Source organism: Neopelma chrysocephalum, unplaced genomic scaffold (assembly GCF_003984885.1).
Source record: "Neopelma chrysocephalum unplaced genomic scaffold, ASM398488v2 Primary Assembly neopelma1_26, whole genome shotgun sequence".
Taxonomy (NCBI): Eukaryota; Metazoa; Chordata; class Aves; order Passeriformes; family Pipridae; genus Neopelma; species Neopelma chrysocephalum.
Genome location: NW_020897695.1, coordinates 7,120,094 through 7,140,098, shown reverse-complemented (window position 1 = coordinate 7,140,098; position 20,005 = coordinate 7,120,094). Strand labels below are relative to the sequence as shown.

Here is a 20,005-nt window from a genome sequence, read left to right as displayed (position 1 = left end):
AAAAGAACTTATTTTTTCTCCCAAAATAGCTCATTTTCTGCTGAAATTTAAAAGACTGCATGTGGTATGGGATTGATAATGCCCATTCAGCAGTGAATCCATTTCCACTGCTGGCAGTGCTGTGGGAATACTTCATAGAGAGGACAAATGTAACTTATCGATAGGGATATCCACTTTTCATAAGAAAGAGGTGTGAGCATATGTGAGAAAGAGTTTTGCAAGCCAGTTCAGCTCTTCCTGTGTCCCATAGCCAAGGCAGTACCAAGGGGTGTGCAGGGCAAGAGGCACCCATCCAACTGCCAGTTCTCACTTCTCTTTCTAACCAGTCAGACAATGAAGACAAAAAGATCTGGTTAACATTTTCTGTCTTTCTCATATTCTGGGGGACAGAGAATCAACAGTAAAAGGACAGCCTCTTCCCAGCTTGCCAAGGACTGTGGGTGCAGGAGCTATTCCAGGTTATCATTTGTCAGCCCCTTCCGCCTGCTAACAGTAGGATTTGTAAATGAAACCTTTGGACAAGGAACCCAGAAGGACAGAAAAAAAAGAGATTTTTTTAAAATTAAATTAAATGGTCTTTTTATGACATGGCACCAAACACAGACATCACAAGGGGACCCAATAGTTAGCAGTCTAATGAGCTCCTTGATATTTATTTGGACTGGTTAGGTTGTCAGGGACAAGAGTGTCCTGATAGCTCCCTCAGTGCCAGTCGCACTGGGGAAGGGAACAGAGCAGAAAAAATGAATGGGATTAAGAGAGAACATAACCAGGGGCTTAGAAAAAAACCTTTAACAACATGGTCATTATATTAGAAATCCAGAAGCTGCTTAAGGCAGCACTTGAACAACTCATCATAGAAAAAAAAAGTAACATAAAAGAAAGATAAAGCATTTGAATAACACAAGTCTTTTCTTTCCATTCCTGGAATAGACAAAATAATGTCTATAGTGGTTTTCCTGCTAGCTGGAGTCATATCCTTTCCTTGTAATATGCATAGTTTATTGCTGTTCATTTTTTCCCAGAAACTATAACAGATCAACATCCCATTATTCTAGGTGCAGTAAAAACACAAAGAAAAGAAATATTGTTGCCCCACAGTGTTAATAATCTAAAGAAATAAGGTAAAGGGTGAGAGAAAAGAATTATGATTTGTAAGAGAGAAAAGAGGGAGAGGCATAGGTCTAGCTGCAGTTGTGACTGCAGGCAGTAAGTTGTGCACACTACTCTGCCTGGTTCTACCTGGAGAGAAAGAGAGCAGTAAATCCATACCTTTGATTAGCCCATCTTAACAGATACAAAATGCTGAAAGAAAACAAAGCTTTCCTGAAATCACATGTGCAAGACTGGAGTTTATCTGCCACAGAAATACTGAAGGTAAAATGAAATTCCTTGGAGCACACTGCACCAGTTTGGAAAAAAAAAAAACACACGCACACACACAAATGGGATCTGAGAGTTAATCTGGAAATTATTTTTTCTCAGTAGATTTTTTTTCCACTGGAAGACACTTAGCAGGTTTTTTAAAATCTGTTTCAGCTACACAGAAAATATTTAACAAACCAGAGGACTAATTTTTCATCTCCTGCCCTGGGGACACTTACCTCAAAAAACCCCAAAATTCACAACCAATTTATCTTCACAGGTGCCTGACAACATAACGTGCCTTAGCACTTTGATGACTGCCGGGTCTTCCAGCAATGTGAGAACTATTGAAGGGAAGAATGTTGTTTGCCAGAAATAACACTCCAAGTAATATGTTTGTTCATTTTTCTCTCGGGTAATGCCAGTACTTCCTCCTAGGTTCTATCATTCACAGAATAGCTTGAGAGGAGCCTGCATTGCAGAAATCACAGCCACTACCCTCCAACAATACTGGTCAAAAAGCCTTAACTGTTCTGTTGCTCCTATCTCCCAGAACCTAACACAGTAGCACCACAAAGCCAAAACCACCACAGGCACTGCCATCATTGCACTGCAACACTTAGTACTTGTCTCTCTAAAGCCATCCCTACAGGACATTTCATTATCAGTACTGCTTTAAAGTAGTGGAGGGAAAATCATATGGCACGTGTTCTTCAGGGCCTTCAGGATTTTCTCAGAATAAAATTAAGTTTAAATATTCCTGTTCCTCTTGCATGCAAATACTCCTGTTAGGGTAAAGCAGTAGTTTGCATTGCAGCATGCAATATGTGCCTGTATATAGGGTGAACAAGAGCAGGAAGACTCTAAAGACAGTAGGAAGACTTTAAAGACAGAGAATAATATAGAACAATAAAAGCTCTTGCGGAAAGTAGGAACGGAAATCCTGGATGAGAAGTTCCAATAGTGAAAACAGGACAAAGAAATGGCCCCATCATATTTAAGATGCCAAACATCCATTCAGTGTTAGCAGAATTCAGCCTCAGGCTGCACGCTAGGAATAAGGACAAAGAAAGTTATGTTATAGATAATTTCCTGTATATATCCCATATACATTCTTTTTTTCCAGAGTTTTTCAGTAGTTTCTTCCCACCTAACTTTAGACATTTGCTTAAATATTCTCTGTTGAAAATATATTTGGTCCTAGTTTCTTTCATAGTCAAAGGAAGACATTGGCTTGCACAGAGTAGGGTTACGCTCTGCAGATACCTATGAGGTTTATCAGGGAAACCTGAGCTGGCTATGGCTGCATATCATAGACAAATGGAGACAGTGAGCAGAGCATGACATGCCTGGTAACCCTCACTATCCCGATAAGAAGACCTGTTTGTTGGCTTTCCACCCCTGTATCAATATGTCAGGGCACAGGGAAAGAGAGGGTACTGCACGCCTAGGTCTCCTGAACAAACAGGGATGCAGCCTGGTTGTTCCCTGACCCACAGACACATCCTACACACCTAACCTGAATCTAGGGTAAGCACCAAAGCTTAGGAAGTCAAAACTGAGCCTTTACATCTAACCTGTATTTAGAGTGGCACTGCACCACTCCTACTGACACCTATTTCGCCTGCCTTAGGTAAGGATCTGTACCTACACCCACGTAAAAAGGCAAGGACTGAAAGGATTATATGCGTACATAGTGAAAAAACCCACAGTAAAATATGTAAATAAAGAACATTGGCTTTCAAAATCTATTTTAAAACTTATGTGGGTTTTCTCTGATCTTCTCTCCCCCTCACCTTTTTCCCCTGTTAGCACAATTGAATGAAGAACAGAAAAACAAAACCAAAAATTTCAAACATGTCATTTTAGCTGCCTGAAGCACTTTTAACTTACTGTGTTTATGGTACAGCTAAAACAGAATTTGATAATGCCATGCAGTCTATCATTGTAGGCTGCACTAAAGGATTAATTGAAGGTTTATGCTGCAGAGTGCTATGCTGTTCTTATAAACAAAACCCCGTTACCTCAGTTACTGAGGCTGTAAGTTTTTGAGTTCAGTGATTTGCATATTTCATACACTTTTAGTGACTAAGAAGGGGGGTTGGAGCAAGCTTTAGGGGACTGTTATGCTGGAATCACTTATTTTACATTTCATGGTAGATTATTTATAACCTTAAATTTAAAAAAAAAAAAAGTATAGGTAAGACTGAAGAACAGAGTCCAAAAGAGTGTCAATGCTGTGTTCGTTTTATTCTCCTCCATCTCCATTCCTTCATCCTACACGCACCTCCTGGCAGCCTTTCTTATCTGGATTCACATAGTAGACTCCCTCTTCTCACTTTCAGTTTTTGCTTTAAGACTTGTTTTACCTGCAGTGTCCACTGTATGTTAATTAACATGGATTGTTAATCAACATTTCCTTCCAATGGAAGGAAAAATACACAAAGCTCTCTGGATTTTGTAGTATTTTGGCCTCAACCTCTACACTATTTTCATTTTGTGCCTGGTTTGAGATAGTGATGGCTGGAGTAACACAGTTTAACACAGAAATTTTGGTGTATACCTGTATTTTCAAGAATTGAGAGGGTAACCTGCAGGATTCTGTAATAACCTGACAAAGTCCTGATGTGGGGAGACTTAAACAGTAGCTCATGGGATAGGAGTGTGTGATCTGCTGCCAGGCTGGCTGGAACATCCTGGGAAAGCTGAGTCAGCTCAAGCCAGGCTTGACACAAGGAACAAGACTCTACCTTCTTCCAAGCCCAAGTTTGCCTGCAGAAGGGCCCACTAGCCTCAGGAATTCAGGAACGGATACCAGATTAATTCTATGGATGCAGCTGGAGAGGTGCTAAGACACTGCAGCAGTGCTTGACATTGGGGCAGCTGCACTTGTGAAGAACCTTAACTTATACCCTGACTTTCACAGAACTTTACACTTCATCTCTTCTCCTGCCATGCAGCAGAAGCAAGTTGTGGGACCAACCTTCAGCTGGTAAAAATCAGCATCATTACATTCCTTTTTGCGAGAGGAGTACTGAGTCCCAGATTACAGTCCTTCTCTTGCCAGTCTGTCACTAGCAATCACCTTGCTAAGGAAAATATAATTTTATATTGTTCAGGGTTTTCTAAATAAAAGAAATGCTATTCCGTTAAAGGAAATTACATCAGTGATTAAATAAAACCTGAACTGCATAGTTATAATCTTGTCACTACTGTATAGAAAAATGGAACACAAGCGCCTGCCAGAAGGTTATTGTATAACTTCAGTGCAGTGGGGATTTCCTAACCATTTAGTGTACCACAGAGGCAATTTCCTGGATACATAGCAATAGTTCATGGGAAAGGCTGCTCCTTGGACACAAAGATATCTGATAGATATGTTTGAGAATTTTCTAATAAAGCCTTAGTTTAGGACTGCCACCTACCCAATGTGCTGTATTAGTGATGATGGTGCTGGCAATGCTAGTTATAATTTTTGTGTCTTTTCTTCTGCATAATTGATATTCAGAGAAAGGGAAAGAAGAGCAATGTGAGTTTCTGGGAATTTGGGAATTACTTTCAGAGCACCACAACAAAATTAATGAAAAATACTTTCTTAGACATCCATGGCAAATATACCACTGGCTCACTTCATTGTGAGGAAGATCATCAGACCTTAGAAAGTTTGGGTATGGAAGAATAAAAACTAGTTGTAAAATCTCATGGGATGGGTAAATGTGACAGAGAAGCTGATTTGACTGCTACAGCATGCTGGGATTAAGTATTGTTCACTAGCCCTGACTAATGTGAGGAAGGAAAATGAAAATTTTAATTTTAAAATAATGCTAGGCCAGGAGTGATGTAAATAAAAAGAATGAACACTGAACAGTAAATAGAAGTGGGTAAAAGCTGAACTCAAAATTCACTGGTCAGACTAATAGAATTGTGTGGGTAAGCAAGTCAGGCAATTAAATACATCAAAATAATTATATAAGGAAAGACTATGAAATAAGCTGAAATATTTTTTAATTTTTTTTTTAAGAGACATTGTGATAACTGTTGTTTTTTTTAATCTAGCATTAGCCAGGACTAACTACTGCCATTAAGAGCAACATGAATATCAGCAAAAAAATCGGATTTTATATAAGTACAGTCTGTGAGTACATTTTAGTACTCTAATGCAAAGGAAATTATTCCAACACAATGGAATAAAAATTAATTTCAATCACTGTCTATATTTCTGGTTGCTTATATTACAAAAAGAAGCATGTGGAAAAGATAGAACTGAGAAAATCAAAGGATTTGAAATTGCTAACGACTTAAAAAATGCTATCATACCAAGGAGAACAGAGGTGGATGCAGAGGATATTAATGACAGAGGCATGTAGTTCTGTTTTGTACTTCCAAGATCTTCATCATTTTAAATTAATACAAAGGATACTAACACAAGATATTACTGATACAAAGCAGTTAAGTGGAAAGAAGCTGATGTGAAACACAGAGTACTCCTTAGAAAAGCAATATATAGATAACAGGTTACAGCACTCCATATGAGGACACAACACCATGGGGCTACTCAAAGACAAGATGAGGAAAGTCTTGTGTTGATACCATTCCTAGGAGAAGGAAACAGGAGCTGTTAGAATTCATTAGATACTGGAAAGTAAAGGGGGTACTACCTAACCAAAATCAGGGCAGATTACCATAAGGCCTCCTGTCTACCAATTCACTCAGTAAGATCTGATGAACAAAATAAATAAAAAAAACCCACCTATTTGTGCTATCCATTGATAGCACTGAGAGCAATTGAAAGAGGTAAGAATTAATATGAAATATGATTAATTTTCCATCTAATATAGTGTTTTCTTCAGCTTTGAATTTACTAATAACAAAAGTAAAAGCAATAGTAAATAATTAATATTCTGAATAGCCATGGAAATCATATTTTCAGTTAGAGGATCATCTAATACCAAAATAATCTGTAATGTATTCTGCAATTGTGTTATAAAGGTTGAAGATTACTGAAGTTAATTGAGCAATTCTGCGATGCTTAAATTTGAAGACTCTTTCCAGCATCCCATTATTATTTTCAGGTCAAAATGACATGTCAATCAATGTGTAAGAAACAAGACTGAAGTCATCTGTCAAGCTGGCTAATTCCAGTATAATGCCATAGTTTATGTTCAGAGCAGTATTATGGAATAGACAATAGTTACTGTAAAGCTATTTGAGCTTTATTGAGCCAATTCAAAAAACCCTTGCTGAATACATATAAAAACCTTTTTCATAAATCTTCAATAAGATTAAGCTGGAGTGACTTTTGCCCAAATATGAGTTTGAAAACAGAAAAAGAAGTCATAAGTTTAGGGTATAAGAATTAGACAGAGAAAATAGAGTTATAAAGCATGAAAGCCCATCAAAGACACCTTGAATTTAAGTGTTGGCTCTTGCTACAGTGTCAGATTAAAGAATGGTAGGATTAAAGAGAAACCAAATACTCTTTTCCCTCAGAAGATCCTAAAACTGATATACCAGGTATGCACATTTGTCTAAGCAGTGGTCTTGTAAGATATTAAATGAAAAAATGTCTCTATCCTTTTATGCAACTTCTTTGTAATAGAAAATGTTCAGACATCTTATGGTTCTCCCAATTTCAAACGTCCAGAGATGTCATCTGAAGAAGTGTAGGAGAAGACCAACACAGTTATCTTTATGCTCCGGTCACGCCTGGATCATATGTATGTAGTGGCTTTGCACAAGTTCTCTGTTCTGCTTCAAATTTCTCCCATAAATCACACAAAGCATTACTCTGAAGTAACTCCTCTCTCTGCTTTTCCACTATCTTACAAAAGCTTCAACAGGATGAAACATTTGCATATTTAACCCAATCTAATTTATCCATTGCTTAAAAAGACTGTATCTTACCTCTCTTTGTGGTCTGAAAATCTATACAAAATTAATATTTAGTTCTTCTCCTTTAGAAGATGGATCATCATCATACATTTTCTGTGCTTATATATGTTGTTCTCAAGATGGCATGTAAATCTTGAGGACATAAGCAGTGGAGTCACACCATCTTAGTCATATCTGCTGATTATAATTCATCCTTATCTCAACTGCTGTAGCACCCTTGCAATTAGCTGAGTGTGATTCTTCTTTCTGCAAGCCAGTCCCTGTCCCAGAAGAGTTTGCAGTCTAAATGATCAAGGAAAAGATAAGCAGATAAAAATATGCCTTATGCACAGAATGAATAATCCAGCAGTGGCAAATATAATTTGGCTCCATGCTATTTTTCTGGTTTTGCTCATATGAATCAACATGATTGTATAGGGATGCCTTGTTCAGGAAGAGGGTAGAAGATCAAGCATGAAGGTTTGAGGAGAAGCTGGGGCAAATAGTCCATGGACACAGGTGGTGTAATGTTGAGGGTAATTAGTTCAGAAAAAACCCAAGCAATGTCATTGCTGATACTGTGTCTCAGTAGAAGTCTCATTGACTTCTTCTTGCAGCTCCTGCATGCAAAAAAAAAAAATTATGACTGCTAAAATAATAACAGAAAGTATGGAGTTTGCAGTTTGAATTTATTCAGCCCTTCACAACTCCAGCAGAAAAGAGGCAAATAACTGCTGAAAATGGCAGGCAAGAGCCCACTCTTCAGTCTACCAACAAAACATCCGTGTGTCTGTAGTAGGGCTTTAGTGCTCTTCAGTATGACAAAGTGAGAGATGGCAGTCTGCAAAGTCTGTCCCCAGAGGGAAGGTTTCCTCTGCAGTGATGCTGTAGAAGTAGTTTCTCTCATTGAAACACAGTACAGAGGGCACGCCCCACTCCCATAAAGGCTGTGCATCATTCTAACCTCTTGCAATGGGAATTCTTTTCTGAAGAGGACAAAGAAGCAAATTTTTCATAGTATATTTGTCACAATTTGCAAGAAGTACTGGTAATCACAACTAAGGCAACAGTGACTAAACTCTTCCTATAAAATAAAAAGGGAACAAATGAAAAACCATGACCCATCATGGTCTTTCAGGGTGTTTGCGTGAAATTTCAGTCTTCAGTCTGAATGTGGAGCTGGTTATCCTCTCTGCTGTGCTTTGCTCTTCTGTAGAATTGAGCACCATAGGAGAGGATGAGAACCATATTTTTGCATAGCATAAGACTAGCTAAAATGTAGAACTCCAGTGATCAGCTCTTAGACAGAGTAGTTACCTGATGGCAAATCAGGATCTCAGTGGGAGCATCAAGGCTAGCAATAACTGAGCAGTGTATTACACAGTGGGGACGCCTATCATCTGAAGAGACTAACTTGATGAGAATACAGTAAAGAACAGTGCTGAAAAGTTACCCAGGAAACACAGCTGGCCTAAAACCGAGTATAAAGCTTTCCTTTTTAACTCTGGGGCAGACAAGGAAAGGACTCCTCCAAAGGAAGAAGCAAAAATTCATGTTTTGGGAAAGAATTTATATGCAGGAAGGGACTTGGATATGGCTGGTGTCTCCGCTGCTGAGACCAGGATCCTGACCTAACCCCAAGAACTGCGAAAAAAAAATGGTAACAGTGAAAGAAAACGATCTCTGCTATCTCACTTTGAAATACACAGCATGGCAGGTTACTGAATTACTCCTGAAATTGAAACAATGGACTTCCATTAGACACTCTCGTAAAATCAGACTCTTCCTGGTAATAGCAACTAAAACAGATCTAATCCTCAGACTGTGGTGTCTGAGGCCAAATATCTTTTTTTATCTTCTTGATTCTCCTGAGAATCAATTCTTTCTCTCTTCCTCACAGAACAGTCAAGGCTTTCCTCCCTCATCAACTCCCACTCTTCCAAAATACTTTTTCCCATCATAAAGCAAGTTCTGATTTTTTTAAAACCTAACTTCTAGTAGTGGAACAACTACAAAAAGCACAATGGCAGAAAATGATGAAGATAAGCCTATCATCTCTGAAATCCTCAGGACTTAGAAAGGGAACAGCTTTCTTCGCTCATTAAAAATATTTCACATTTGAAACCACTGAAATAAGACAGCAGTAAAAATGTCCATCTGAGATAACTAAAAACTATATCTCCCCCAAAACACCCTGTACCTATATACCTATCTGAGTGACGTAATCACCTCTTTAACCATAAGTGACTGTAATTAATGCACATAAAAAGCTCTGGACAAGTTTAGAACCAGCAAACTAAGAAGTTACAAAAAGGAGGATTAATACAGAAAGCATCCTGGACACTTCTTGTGACTTCATTTAGTTCGAGGCCCCCTCAAACTTGCTGAGTAATATCCGTATTTTTAATACAACCTTTATACTTCTAAGCACCTGAAAAAGTGAACATATATGCTCTTTCTCCCTGAACCACTACAGTACACTGTGAGGAGCAGCTGTTTACCCAGTATAGAAGCGCAGGTGCCACTTCTGTGCATCACTATTTGTTATAGAGGGGTCCAAAGGGCCAAAGGACCCAGCCTTCTTAATCAAACAGGACATGACGAGTTGTTCATCCTCTACAGCAAAAAAACCTCTCCCAGTCTCTCATGCTCTGGGCCTTCTTTCCTCAGCATCCTCCTCTCTCACCTCTCCTGCCCTGCAGGTATGAGAGGGAGAGAGTCCTTCCATGAACTAGACTGTTGGTCTGTTGACTAGCCAGGTGGCCTTGGCTAGTACTTATCAAGCTGCCGTAGACCCCATTGCTAAGGAAGGCCTAAAAAATCCAAGAAACCAAGCCACTACATGGTCCATGATCCAACCCCTTGTTCAGTCCACCTTTCTCCCATGCAATTAATGCCAGTCCTCCAACCCCAAGAAACTAGTATAGGATTTCTGCCCTTGGTGGAACCTGACAGACTTTACAGTAGGTGTCAATGGCATGAATGCCCATGCTTCTCCAAGTCAGATCTCTTCTGGGATCAGAAAAGTTCTTTCACAGCCACTTTTAGTGCCCTGGGATGGATGGAAAAAGGGGAGGGATATCTATCACTCCAATCCCAGATCCCCATCAGTCATGTATTTTAGTATATCTCTTCCTGCCTCAGTGTACCTAAATGCTGGCAGTACAACATAACTACAATGAAGGGAGAATGTGACAACAAATGCCAGACTCACTCCAGCCTGGCCTTTACAGCCAGACTTTTAGACCCAGCATGGTCCCAGCATTTGAACTCTGACCCTGGAAGAGATAAACCCATCTAGGTTTATGAACATGACACATGTTCGTCATGTCCCTTATCTGAATGCTTAGTTTCCACTACCTTCCACTGGTGAAGCAATCACTGAAAATGGTGGAGGATGAGGACATGGTCTGTGAGACAGAAGGAACACAGTCAGTGCGCATGAGCCCTGATACCAACTACAATACTGATACTAAAGAGACAGAGATCTCTCTGCTCTTATTCTACAGGTAAGCAGACTGAGCAGGCAGAGATTCACTCTGATATCATTTTGCACAGGGTTCCTCCATGTGTAGCCCTCTTTCTGCCTGTCATGAACAGGAAGAAAAATCCAGGCCGAAGTGCTTTTACTGAGAATAAAAGGCTTCCAAGGGGATGTGAAAAGGCTAAAGATCTCAGTTCATGAGGCTTTCTTATTTTAATTAAATTACCTAAACTTAAATTTTAAAAAATAATAATTTTATTATTAATAAGAATATTAATTAAAATAAATTAACTAAAATTTTGAGCCATAATACTAACAAAGAAAAGAACAAAACTAAGTTCTAGGAACGAGATACAATATCAACACTTCTCATGGTCAATGCAATGCTCAGGAACAGAGATTTGTCTTAGGAAATTTAAAACAGTATTCTTATTTCCTAAACCATTCTTTGCTTATTGAGGACCAATTTATTTCCACCAGGGCAGACAAACTGTTGACATCTAAGCTCTTTGGAAGTTTTCAGAAGAGCCATAAGTCAAAGGATGCATGTAATCTCAGTGACTCCTGCCAACAGCTTTAAAATTTGAAAAAGATAAGAAGATGGTCTAGAATACAGAAAAAGAGAAAAAAAAAAAACATTTCTGGTATCCAACACAAATCATCTGTTTCTGTGTAAATTATCAGGGTAAGTGTTTGGTTTCTTAATACCACATATACTTTTGTCCCAGTATTAGAGAATAGTACCTGGATCTCTTAGATATTACTGAAGTAAAACAAAATCTGGAGGATTAAAAATAACATTACCTTGCATTTAATGACATATTTTTGAAAATATGCATTGAAAAGTATAAAAATAAGACCTTTCTAAGCAACCAGTGCAGGAACGACTACAGATATAAAAATTAACTGCAGAAAAAAATAAAAATAAAAAAGAGAAAACACTACAAGAAATAATTGTAGATCTTAAATAAGAATGGATAGAAGGGCACATACTGAGATAGTCATAACACTTTACTGCCTCAGACTTTTACTCAATGAGCCTTGACAAGTACAAAGCTATGAAAAGTTAAGTCTTATGAAGTAAGTTTTAAATGAAAGAAAATACTCATTTTCACTGCACTTTAAAGAAAATATTGATGACATCACTTCACAGGCCTCTGTGGGAAGGTCACCCCACATTTTTGTCACTATTCCAGAAAAAAAATTAGCTCCACATGCTTTTGTTCTCTGTTTCTATAAGAACAAGTACTTCCCAGTAACTTCACTTTAATGATTCATGATGGGAAACTTGAGCAAATAATTTCTTTGAATTTCTGTGGATTTCAGCCTCCAAGTCATTACATGCAGCAGAATAAGAGAATGCCAAAAAATAGTAAACAGTAAGAAATTATGTTAAATATGAGCAGGAAAAAAAAATAAATGGAAGAACGAAGGACAGCTGAGCTGAAACCTCCTACCAGGTTCCAAACTATCCTGTCTTTCTCATTTAGTCCGACTACAAAGTGCAGCCCTCTTCAAAGTGGTATACAGGAATAATGAAAAATGAAGAATTCGAGTTGAGTTTAAGTCAGTGGTATTCAACAAATAGTTTGGCTTACCTGCCTTCAGAAGGTTTGTATTCAAATAATATTCCCACTGCTGCATATCTATCCCACTATAGGTTAGTTTTTTAAGTTAGCTGATTAGGCATGCTACATAAAAGGCAGGTGTTACCATCAGGCCTCAAACACACAACACTGGTTAAAATACCTAAAAATAATATCTTAAACATTTAGTTGCCTTTGCTTTTAAGCATTTAAATATTGTACTTGCTTCATAAATCAGATTTTCTTCTGTGCAGTCATGAGAACTGAACATTATTTTTCTTTTTGAACTGACAGTTAATGTTCTAATGTAGATCAGCTTACTGCTGCTGCTTGGGCTTTCAGTCTGAAAGCCTATCAAAAGGCAAAAATCTCATGACAGAAGCACGGGAGTCATCAGTACCTTATGAAACATGAAAATAAATTCTACACAGTGGGCTCCTCTAGCCAGTCCCAGGCAATACCTTCGTACTCAGATGAGAAAGTCAGACAAATACACTTAAAGTGGAATATTGAGGAAGACATTCCCAGGAAGTAATCTCTAAGACACAAGAGGATATACTAACAGTCTAGACATATCTTTTGCCACAAAGAAACATCACTTTGTGTTGTTGAAATGGTGTATGCAGAAATCACAAAGAGGAATTGAACATTTAATTAAAGCAGAAATGTCAATGTGAAGAAAGAGAAAAAAATGGCATCAGGAATTAGGAGATTAAAACACACCCCTGTTTTTCATCCACAGCTTTCAGTGCTTAATGAGTCCAATAAACACTTTAGATAATGAGCGATTGTTAACTAGCTCAGCAGGCTTTCTAGCATGTGTTGGAGATTGGGAGACCTCATTCCTCATGTTTACTAACAGAAATCTAAGGCACAGCAGGATTTTGGACTAGGTCCTTCTTACTGTAGGATAGCTGTAATAAAGTAGTTCCTCCACAGCACTGTCTAGCCCCCACTATTCCAGATTCCGTGTATTCACATAGATAGCTAGCCCATGTCTTGAATTGCCTATTCTCTAAACAGATTAGCTAAAAACATTAATGTTTTTAATCAATTTCACAGATGAGGAATTTAAGCAGATGAGGAATTTCAGCAAGGAAATTAAAGGCTGAGTGGCAAAACCCATGATAAACCCCATATGTGTTGAATCAGGGTCCTTTAATGCGGACTCAATCTTTTTGTCCTTATGTTGATAAGGACTCTGCTGCCAGTAGATAGTTAATTTTGCTCCGTATAGAGCAAATTAACATTTCTTTTCAGTGCTGTAGACAGAAAGAAAAAACATAACGAAAGAAAGAAAAAATACTCTTCTCTGTAGAGGGGTCACAATCGTACTCATTCCGATATGCTGTCCTAAACTAACTCCTGGCAATTTTTTAAGTCTCTTTGGCACAGAGACAAGAATAATCAACAATCAAAGATGTTATAAACAGTAAACAGAATTGTATTTCCTATAATCACACCTCTAAGTGCACTGCTGCTATGCTGTTACATATGCACATGTTCTTTGTGAATCCCAGAGGAGTGAGCAGGGTATTTTTGAAGGTTAATAGAAGAATTATGTTTCTCTTACAAACAGGCTGCCTCTTGAGCACTTACATCATATGCACATTAATCATGTATTTCTATTAATTTAGATTTATTTCAAAATGTTAGTACCCACCCTTCCAAATAGCTATAGGCACCCACATATTATGAGCAATCTGTAGTGTTATAACAGTAGAAACAAAATAAGTAAAGTCTACATATTTTATTAAAATGCATTTTTCATTAAGAAAAATGAACATTCAACACTGTATAGAACTCCAAGCCCAGGAATATCAAGTATTCAACCCCAAAAATGTTTGCAGGGAAAATCTTACCATACACTTCTCATTTGAAACAGAGGACTTTGTGTAAAATGGCTCAGGTGTGTGGGAAAGACAGACTGGCTGTAGTAGATTATTTTAAATACTATGGGTTAAAAGTGAGAACTCTGACTGCAAAACAAGGAGCAGCCTAGTCTGACCATATCCTGAATATGAAACCCTATCTTTGGAAATCAGTCTCTGTGGTTTCATCACTCTGAACTGTAAACAGTATCAAAGAATCACCCACTGCAATGACATCACTAATGAACCAGTCTTCAAAGCTAGCTAAAACACAAATTTTGAATAAAATGACTGTTGTATTCCTTCTAGATACATTTTAAAAGATATAGTTTTAGCTCAAGTAACTTCATAGTTCTCTAACAGTAATTCAGATTCTCTCTTTGAGAGAATTTTGTTTGAATAGTCTGTAAGCAGAAACTTTTTAAAATGTAAAAAGACAGATCTTGTCTGGAAATTCTCAGGTATAAAAAAATGTCTTATATTCTAAAGAAATATTGTTTGTAATTGTATCACAATATCCCTAAATGGGACATCTGACTGTACGACCATGGCAGCTACCAGTATCTCTTTCTCAAACTGCATTTGCCCTCCTCTGCTTCAGGAAAAAATAACTATCCGTGCTGAAGCCTCCCCAGCCACCTAACTTATATTCCCACCATCATGTATGGGCGATCATTCACTGGCTTTCAAAGTATCAGAGCACTTGTTTTCTAGAATTTTTGCATCATTATGCAATCATTTCTGTTTATTCTTCAGAGTTGTAACTGCATCTCCTGGAGACATGCTCAGTCTTGCTTTAAGCTAAACCAAGTGTGTCTTAACAGTCCAGTGAGAAGCCTGTGTTGCACAATGAGATCCATGCAGCCGAAAGTATTCTGTTATTTGGTACTGCAACCTGTCGACAGAAAGCTGGCTTGGATACATTAGAAAACCCACAGCCACACCTCTGAGCCTGGATGCCTCCCAGTACCACACAGCAACCCAGTCTCTTACTAATCCCAATTTTATCTATACTGATTCAACAGAATTTATTAGACAGGCATACTTGGAAACACTCTGTCCTGTCATGAGAATGCCACAAACTCGTATCCTGATATGCTGCACCACAAGTATGTTAGTAGAGAGGCAGCTCAGGGGAGCAGAGTTTGTGTCCTTAGAATCGTAGAATAGAATTATAGAACAGAATCATAGGATCATTAAGGTTGGAAAAGACCTCCAAGATCACTGAGTCCAACCTTTGAACACTACTGTGCCAAGTAAGCCATAGCACTAAGTGCCACATACAGTTGTTTCCTGAACACTTTCAGGGAAGGTGACGCCAGCACCTCCCTGGACAGCCCATTCCAATGCTTAACCACCCTTTTTGTGAAAAAATTCTGTCCAACCTGAACCTCCCCTGGCACAGCTGGAGGCCCTGTCCTCTTGTCCTGCTGCTATTTGCCTGTGAGAAGGACCTGACCCCCACCTGGCTACAACCTCCTTTCAGGTAGTTGTAGAGCAGTAAGGTCTCAGCTGAGCCTCCTCTTTTCCAGACTAAACAACTCCAGCTCCCTCGGCTGTTCCTCAAAAGATTTGGGCTCAAAGGACCCTTCACCAGCTCCACGGCACTTCTCTGGACATGCTCCAGTACATCTATGTCTTTCTTGTAGAGAAAGGCCCAGAACTGAGCACAGGACTCAAGCTGCGGCCTCATCAGTGCCAACTATAAAGGGACAATCACTACCTAGTCCTGCTGGCCATACTATTTTTGATAAAAGCCATGATGTCATTGGTCTTCTTGGCCACATGGGCACACTGCTGACTCATGATCAGCTGGCTGTTAACCAACATCAACACCAACATCCCCAGATCCTTTTCCACTGAGCAACTTTCCAGCCACTTCAGCTGCCTTCCCATGTCCAAGTACAGACCACTTCAGCCCTCTTACTGCCGGTTTCAGCAGCCTTGTAGCTCAGCACAGCCTTTTGGGCAGTCACAGAAGAGACAGGAAAGGCTCCTGGCTCTTAAGTACGGTGCACTTGTTTTCTGTTATTCAAGCTATGACCCTTGAATAGGTGCCCCTATGAACACTAAAGTCAGATGGGTATATTCAGCTCAAATCCAGCTGTTTTACGTGCTTATGTCACCACAAAAAACTGCTTTAAACTATATTTTTTGTTATCTTACAAAAATCTTTTGTTCATAGTAAATGGAGGGTATCTCCATGCTTACACTCTATTAGCATCAGGGAGTCTAACACAGTCCCTATAATTTCTGAAATTTTAGCGTTACCACAAAAAGAAGACAGAGAAACGTATTAGAAAAAGATAATGCTGAAAAACCTTACTGTGTTTTATATAACTTTCAACTGTTTAAACAGTTCTCCAACAGTTCTCCATAAAATGGGGTGCTGTGTCCAACATGATGTCCATGAAAGAAATCTTGCCCCAAAGAGGCACTTATCCAGCTGAAGGCTTCTTTTAGGGCTGATATATAGAGTTGATGTTTGAGTCAAGCTGTAGCCTTGGCACAGCCTTTTGTTGATGCTTTTCTACTCCAAGAGAAATATAGAAGCAGCATTATCCTGAATGCTTACTTTGAATGACACTAATTCAGCCTCTCTGAAATGATTGTCCACTCAACTTGTTTGCTTTGCCATTTCCTGCTTCTCGTCCTTATTTACTGTTGCCTTAGTTATTTAAACTGTTTATTGGAACCACTAACACACATTAAACTCCTACTCTATCACATTGCTATTTTTGTTAAATTTTATAGTTCTTGTCTCCGTGTTATTTATTTAGGACTCCTTTAACTCTTTTTAATCTTTGACTTTGTCCAAAAATGGTTCATCTACACAGCCTGCTAAGTATTTCCCATCCTTTACTCAACCTGATAATTTAACCCTCACTCACAGATTTAGCTGCTATCTTTCTTTTAAAAGGTATGTTTCCTTCTGGGTTGTGAAAATTACTGTATAGACTCCTTATTATCTGAAATAAAAAAACAGACTCGAAATCACAGATTTAGGAAGAACTACAACAAAAGAAGGCTGATAGAAGTACTGGGAAGTACCTTTTCTGTTTTAAATACTTTTTAATTTAACTGTTACTACAGCCACAATTTTATTCCCTTTTCTTTAAAGAGAAAATGAATGTGAATAAAAGTCAGAATAAGACATTTCTGGCATCTGATATCAGTCATTTCCTTTCTGTGGGTAAACATGGCAGCACTAAAACTGCCTAGCCTGTTTTCCCAATAAAACCAATCTGTTACTCTCCTTTGTTAATAGCTTGTCACCAGCTGCCTCTTACAAGCCAAATACCAAACAGGTCCCCCACCATCTACTCTGTTGGTGCTCACAACATTTGCACTTCCAAATGGTAATTTGTCTGGTGGTCGTGTATGTAATTGTCTCATTTTGCCTGTGCACATATGGCCTTGTACATGCAAATAGGAAGGAGCAATTTTGACAATACAAAATCAGAAAGAACTCTGAAGAATGATCACTAGTAGTTCAAACTCTTTCCTCCAAAGATGCAACCTCATGTGGCCTGGAATCATTGTCAGTGCCTCTGTCAGGAAGAAAGCAGATATCTCCATCCTACCAAGGCTAGTATTCAATAGCATACAACAGAAGTATGCAGGTATTTAGTAAGCACTTTAGTGAATGTACCAATTCTCCTCTCTAAAGTAGCTTTATTCTCCCTAATTCTGCAATAATACAGCCATCATAATGTACTGCCTTTTCTTGGCAGAAAAGAATACAATGAATTTCAGAATTCTTCATCCCCCCCATTTTGGAACCTTGCAATAGGAAAACAGCATGTAATAATAATACATATGATAGGTAGATGCCACTGCAAATCCTTGATACTCTAGAATAGAATTCATTGTCCGACTTAATGAAAAGAAAGAAAAATTGAACTATGGCCTCAACCAGGCCCTGAAAATCTCAGGTCTAGGATTAAAGCTATATCTGAGACATAAATAACTCTTGACACTGTTGGTAGGACCCAAGTGCTTAGTACCATCTTTGACACACAGAGGAATGGTAGCAACTGTAAAGATGCCTCTCCAACCCCAGGCAGGTGCACAAAGATGTCTAAGACCTGTGAGCAGGCAGCTGAATTCTATGCTTGGAAAAAGAAAATTCAAATACCAGTGGAATATAGGATGCAGTGATTGCTCCTTAACTGTTCTTCAAGAGGACAACCTGGTAGTGGTTATCATTCAAGTTACTTTGAAAATACAGCCCTAGGATGTCCAGAGTATCCAGGCATCAAACTCCCTCAAACTGCACACAGATTCCTTGTTCCTACTTTTCTGTTGCTGTAGTAGAGCTTGAAGGGACTGGGGCAAGGATGAGCTGAAAAACTGATACCCAGATTGAGGTACAGTACTGGAAACCTACAAACAAGGAAATCTATGTAGAAAGGAAAGACTCCTTCTCTTTGAAGGATGGAGTACTTTGAGTACTTGTCACCCAAGGTACTGTTTCCAGTGAAATCAACAAAGGTTGTATGCAAACACATGACTCACTACAGACCAGAGTAGAAATATTATTAAAAAAACCCCACAAAAATCTAATGTAATATGAAAATAAATTTTCCTTTCAGGACACTACCAATACTTAGCTGAGGCAGAAATTATTACAGTAAGCAATTATCAACATTATTTAACACAAAATACAAAAGAAATGCTTCCATTTCACTGATTTTACTCTCTTCAAGAAGAATTTGATGTAGTATTGGAGAAAGATATTCTCCATCAAGTAGAACTTTCTACTATTTATAGTATTGCAGTTTTACATTTCAGTTTGATCAGAAACACCTTTCCCAGACACTGCTGGAGGCTAAGAAATGACTCAAAGGAAATTTTTGAAGCTGATCCTCTGCAGACTGTCAGTGTACACTGTAGTGTTTTGAAAAGTGCATGTGTGAGCACAAATGGACATGTGGTTATCAGTGTGGATATCATTTCTTGCAATGGCTCTCTCTTCTTCCAAAGCTATCTGACAAAAGACAGACACTTTTAATAATAACTCTTGTTACCAACATCGTTTTACACCTCTTCTATTTCAGGGTATGCACAACGTGTTGTTATTATGCTGCTTGATGGATTTCAGAATGGTTCCACTTGGGAAAAGAGGCAAAAGAAACAAAACCACTTTACTGCTTTCACTTGGCTGCCAGAGGATATTTTGAGACATTTTGTAACCAGATAGTCTGAGAGGTTTCAATGAGGGCAAGAAAGAAAATAGATCTTCAATGAAATGTAAGGATTGAAATATCATTCAGGGTACTTCATACATCGACTGAGTTCATATGCACGCATGACTGAAAAAGTCATTAAAAAGATGGGTCTCAACTGCTGTATGAAGTCAATATTTTTTTTTCCTGTCCATATGTTTTTGAAGATAATAACTGGATTTTCACTGTGGCTTCAATTCTCTCCAGCTGGGTAATTTGTGTGACACACTTTCAAGGCACCCACCAGATAAAATAGCTAAATAACTTGTGGGTTTTAATGCATCTCAGAACACAACTGCATCCATCACAGTTCATGTGCTAGAAAATAGGAGAAAAATGTTTTCATTTGACAAATATAGGCACTGCCTCCTCAAAACAATCTAATATTTATAGCCTTTCTGACAGACTAATGAATAGATAGATACATTTGCATAGAAGGACAAGTACTAGTTTCTAGATGAAAGAACAGAGCGATGTGATAAAATGTTAAAAGACAGACAAATATGTCATGTAGGTTCTGATTATGCCATCTGACTGTCAGGAGAAGAAGCAGTAACTTGCTTGCCACATCTCAAGCAGATAATTCAGCAATCAAAAAGG

The 20,005-nt window shown here is 38.4% G+C and overlaps 1 long non-coding RNA gene across 1 annotated transcript in view; it reads left to right on the top strand.

Annotated features, from left to right (window-relative positions):
- LOC113964207 overlaps positions 1-19,305 on the top strand; it is a 36,639-nt gene extending 17,334 nt beyond the window's left edge. Inside the window, exon 3 of the long non-coding RNA XR_003533098.1 lies at positions 19,238-19,305. This is a non-coding gene — a long non-coding RNA (uncharacterized LOC113964207). The remainder of the gene's footprint in view (positions 1-19,237) is intronic.
- The last annotated feature ends 700 nt before the right edge of the window (positions 19,306-20,005 follow it).